Source organism: Schistocerca serialis, chromosome 7, assembly GCF_023864345.2.
Source record: "Schistocerca serialis cubense isolate TAMUIC-IGC-003099 chromosome 7, iqSchSeri2.2, whole genome shotgun sequence".
NCBI lineage: Eukaryota > Metazoa > Arthropoda > Insecta > Orthoptera > Acrididae > Schistocerca > Schistocerca serialis.
This window is the reverse complement of record NC_064644.1, coordinates 395,988,047-395,994,079: the sequence shown is the minus strand read 5'-3', so window position 1 is coordinate 395,994,079 and position 6,033 is coordinate 395,988,047.

The following is a 6,033-nucleotide window of genomic DNA, read 5'->3' as shown; positions in this document are numbered from 1 at the left end:
GTGATGGAGTGACTAGTGTACAAATGAGCTGTGGATGTTTCTGTGTGGCCAAGATGAAAGGTGGTAGGGCAGATCTTAGCTTGAAGACGAATTGGAGGTAAGTGCTTGGAGCATCTCGGGGACTCTGTGCTAGATGCAGGCCTGTGGAGGGTCATTGTAATCAGCAACCACGTATCTACCCTAGGTAAATGAAATACACTTAAATAGTGACACTGGACCACCTCGTCATAGGCTGAGGGATGTAGAGCCAGTAACAGTGTTACAAATGAACTGCAAATTGAGTGGCAAGCTGCAGGGTGTTAAAGGTTCACCACATTTTCACAAAGATGCAGAGGTGTTTGTCAACTGTTCAAGAACATTTTCATCCACAAGTGATGTGGTGTCCATGAAATTGGGGAGGCGCATGAATGGTATAGTAATATGTCCTTTGTTGTTCGAGCAATTACTGATTTATTATCGATAGACTAGTTTAACATAAGCCTTTTGCTTGACTATCCACCTGAGATACTGTTCATACCTCACAATAGATCTTCGGGGAATATATGACGGATACTGCAACAAGGGAGGAATGATACCTCAATTATTGGCTGATGCAGTAAGAAAGAACTGGTCTGTCAGTGATGTAGCCTAGGTCAATCCAGACTAGCCTCTCTTTGACAAATGGCAAAGGACAAAGTGGACTTCAGTGACATGGCAGTAGAATAAGGAATGACAGTAGAGGACTCAAAAATTAACTGCAGTGACATGTGACTACAGACTGGGGCTGTACATTCTGCCTCGTCAGTAGCATAAGAAACTGTGTCATTGTGAGGCTATCCCTATTCACGTCTATGTGAATTAATCAGCAAATAATTATGGTAACTGGGGTCGATGTGATCCTCTGTGATTAGCTGATACAGTAGCAAGTCAGTATGTCTTGATCCATCTTGTACCTCTACTCACAATTCAGGTATAGTGTTTTAACACTAAAATCATGACCACTAAACCGTGCAATCTTTATATTAAAGGTAACTACTGTCAGATCTTGTGGAAAACCTGTCTCTATCACACTTACACATCCGAATGGTTGCCGTATGACCGAAACTGCTGAAAGGAATAGTGTGACATCATGTGTCAGAATGTATGTATCTCCTGGTACCAGAATAGAAAGGTTGCAGACACCACTGTATTGCATACAGTAGGCATTTTTCCCAAAGGGATGTCAAGTAGTGATCACTTAAGTATTCACAGCAAAAGAGGTGAAACCACAATCAGGAGGATGTATTGTAAGTATCAAGTTCCCCACTATTTCACTGAAACAATTAGTAAATTATACACCTTATCTGACATCAAGGATTCTTCCTTACATTTATTAACTTCTGTGAAACCTAACTTTCCACTCATAGTGATATTCATGGCACGATACAAAAATATACTATAACTCGTTGTCTACTAGTTATGGCTAGGCTTAGGGGAGAGGGGCTGTCATCAATTTATCCTTAATAAACATTAAATACTTTGTAAAAAATGCAGCAAAATTGTATACAAAATAAGTGTATAGCTCAGCAGTCGTACACTACAACGAGTGCAATATATATGTAAATATAACATGCATTGTCAATAACCAGAGCAGTGGCGTGAGCAGTTAGCTCACCATCATTAGTTTCAGATTAGCCATTATCACTAATTCCTATTTGTCTTAAGATAGTGAAGGTACATTAGGTGTTTGACTCATGTTTGTGAGATGACTGGTACCTTAACATCTCTTAGAATGGTCTGAAATTCAGTGTTACCAACTTTGCTACTAACAAGGGAACCTCCCCATCGCATCCCCCTCAGATTTAGTTATAAGTTGGCACAGTGGATAGGCCTTGAAAAACTGAACACAAATCAACCGAGAAAACAGGAAGAAGTTGTGTGGAACTATGAAAAAACAAGCAAAATATACAAACTGAGTAGTCCATGTACAAGATAGACAACAACAATGCTAACTTGAGCTCAGAAGCCCCGTGGTCCCTTGGTTAGTGTGAGCAGTTGCAGAATGAGAGGTCCTTGGTTCAAGTCTTCCCTCGGGTGAAAAGTTAAATTTTTTATTATCAGTTTATGTGACAAACTGTTATGTTTTCATCACGTTTTTGGGAGTGATTATCACATCCACAAGAAAACCTAAATCGGGCAAGATAGAAGAATCTTTTTACCCATTCGCCAAGTGTACAACATATTCCTGTCATGTGACGCACATGCCGTCACCAGTGTTGTATTCCTGTGGAGGAATCGGTTGACCTATGACTTTGCGATCAAATGTTTTCGATTCCCATTGGGGAGACACGTCCTTTCGTCTACTAATCGCACGGTTTTGCGGTGCGGTCGCAAAACACAAACACTAAACTTATTACAGTAAATAGAGACGTCAATAAACGAACAGACAGATCATAACTTTGCAAAAATAAGGATAGTAAACTTTTCACTGAGGGAAGATTTGAACCAAGGACCTCTCATTTCGCAGCTGCTCATGCTAACCACGGGACCACGGCACTCCTGAACTCTCACTATCCTTGATGTTGCCTATCCTGCGCATGCACTACTCAGTTTGTATATTTTGCTTATTTTTTCATAGTTCCACACAACTTCCTGTTTTCTCGATTGATCTGTGTTCAGTTTTTCAAGGCCTATCCACTGTGCCAACTTATAACTAAATCTGAGGGGGGTGCGATGGGGAGGTTCCCTTGTAAGAAACTGTCTGTACTGACTTCCATGACTTTAATATCTTTAGTGACTTTTAAATGCCTCCTCTTGATAATGAACGAAGTCACCAATACTACTGAATTAATGTATAGCTCATCTCTTTGGTGAGTCACCTGTGTTTTATAATTCAGTCCTTAATTGTGTATTTTCATAAGTTTCCTACTGCCGTGCTCCATTTTTTATCATTCTGGGTTGGCGATCTCCATGTGCAGCGGTAGCATTCTTCTGATGGCAAACTTACCTGTGATGCTCTTGGATTCAGATATAGTACATTAGGCGAAAGGTAGAGAGCAATATATTTTTAATAAAAAATGTGGTATCTTCCTCAGAGGGGTATTGGCAAGAATGTTCATCATTATTTTTGTTAGTCTTTATTTTGTTTCAGTGACTATTGATGAAACTAAATGACTAAGTTGAAACTGTTCTCTTGTACACTTCGCGTGAATAGGCAGTGCCCGATGCAACTGTGCAGTGGCCAGCTTCCAGACGAGGTAGCCTGAGCCAAATTACACTTTCTGGTACTGCCACAAACTCATTATACAGGCAGTAGCATATACACTTGCAAATTGCCTTGGTCTAATTCGTGTAACATCTTGGGCAATATCCTACAGTGTGCAGCAAGCAACAGACACATGAACATGAATATGATTTGTCCATGTGATGGTTGAATGTAGCTACATTCAGTGTCTTGTTATTAGTATTGCACTTCTTTTTTTTTTACAATTATATGAGATACTGTGAGTAGTACCACTGTCCCCACATGTAACTAATACTTTTATGGTAGTTACTTTAATGCTATATTGGTCTTGGAGCTCCATGTTATGTTCAACATTTTAACATGAGGTACACACAGCACTGTCCCCAGATCTTGAAAGGGGGAGGGGGTGGTTCCCTACATACCAGGAGATCTGATACCGGTGTTAAACTGCAGAAAAACACAGGGGGCCTCTTTCACAAAGAGGGGCCAACTGTCTCATCTCATCTGCGCAGTTGTGCTGCTTTGCATTTCATCTAAACAACTGGCAGGTGGCCCTCTCCCTTGGAGGTGGGTCAGACGAGGTTGGCTCAAAGTCTATGGCATGTGCGAGGCTAACTGGTGTTTGCCTACACAGAATCACTACAAAGTTGTAAAATTCTTGCTACAAGCTAAGAGAGGGAGGGTGTTGTAGTTGAGGGTAGTTGGACCAGTAATGAATACAGAGCAATGACTGTCTAGTTATGTGGACATATGGAAATTTTAACAACTATAGGTTCTTAAGTGAATCGTACAGTGTCTTATCATCAGTTTGCAATGTGATTCTGTGGCGCAATGTGTCACTTACCAGGACACAAGAATACATGGCTCAGCACCGCTTCACGATGTGCCTGTGCCGCACCGTCTGTAGCTGTGATCTTGCTGACACTATCTCATTCAACAACGGAGGACCCATACTTGTTCGTAGTAACAAGCAGAAATTATTCGCTTAATTCTCAAGCACAATTGTGCTTGAAAGTAAGACATCAATCTTCAAAAGGTTCAATGGCATAATTCTTAACTGCAGCTAAGGCATTATGGTGGAGCATATGGATATTTCCTTTCTGAGTGTTCAGTGCTCACAAAGCTAGTATCCCTAATGGAACAACCAAATTTCTATTGATCACCTAATGGAAATGTACCAGTCCCAAATATTTGACAAGATTAGCATGAATAAATGACAGACCTCACTTTGGTATGGCAGATTTCCCATTTAAATCCATAAATTTAGATGAAAATTTTGAAGTGGTATTAGCGTATTATTGGACAGAGTTGCAGGTACAACTACAAATTTCTATGGAAGGAATTTTACGTGGCATCATAACTTCCACGCAGGGTCTAGGGATTAGCCTTTCTTCATGCATAGCATGTGGACTTGCAAAAATACATAATGTAGTGGCAATTTTCACTGACATATGGACCTCTGCTAAACTCCTGGTATGGCTGACAGATAAAGCATGCTGAACTTGCAGAATTGTGAACATCTTTTAGTCCCAATAAGGATCAACAAAGTTGTCATCATTGTTACGAAAGTTGAGGAAACCATACTCTTTGTACATATATTTTGAATAAAATAACAAAAATAAAAAACTATTCTTCTTCTAAAGGTGAAGGAAGCACTGTTTCTAGAAACAAGGAAGTGAGAACAAAGCGTGCCGTGATTGCCCTCTAATACAGAAACAAAATTACTGAAATAAAACCATGTTGTGTAAAATATCTGTTATTTGAATCATTTTAAATAAGTCATTCAGGTAGATTATTGGGAAGGGTATACAAGCTGATGTCACAATAAGCACTGAATAATCCAGGGATCAGAGGGCAACCAGTTAAATTGGCAAGTAGGTATCAGCATGAGATATCTGTAAGGGATGACAAATATCTAGAAAATATGCAAGTATTGCTGTCAGAAATTCATATCCTTACAACATCACCATCAATTAATAAAGTGATAATCGAAGTGGTGGTTCAGCCTGGCGAGTCATGTACTCAGAGCATAGGGCAGGGCCAGACACTAGCACACACTATTGTGCGTGTTCTGGTTGGTGGAGCCACTGCTTAAGTACAGTGGCACTGAACAGCTGTACAAAACCCATGTGCTCCAGGCCATCATGTCACTTTGACGTCACCACAAAGAGGCTCACTCGTGATGTCTTCAACCTTCCAATTTGTGTATTTGTTTTCCTTTTGGAACAGAGTAATATTGAATTGTTTTGCTGGGCATACCAGATGAGTTCCTAATTACATGGTGTGATTCACCAAACTGTTTTCATTAAACACTTCACTCTACTTTTCACTAGTAATGTAGACAAACACTTACGTTGGTTGATAGTGTAGTGACATAGTGACTATATATCATGTCTAACTGACAAAATAAACATCACTGCCCTATGTAATAGAGTGAACAATAATACCTGTGACAGTTTAGCATGTATCAAACGTCTGACTATTGTGGACCACGATGTAATTCAGTCGAGCAAATAAAGTAAGGATTTGCTTACCACACTCCATGTACCGTTTATTACATATGCATTGCTGCTGGCACCATATTTCTTACAGTGGGGACCCCATCTACTGTGCCACATCATGACTCTGTGTAAATCTGCCTTGCTGGTTGGGTACCAGACAATGCTGCAATTGTTTGCTTCACCACATTAATGACGACATTTGAGCTGGACTATAGGAAAGTCAGTGCAGTGATTTAGACAGAAACAATGTCGAATAGAGCAACGAACAATGATATCCTATTTATTCTGCAACTGTTACCTCGTGTTCCTAGTTTTTCCTCTGTTTGGGCT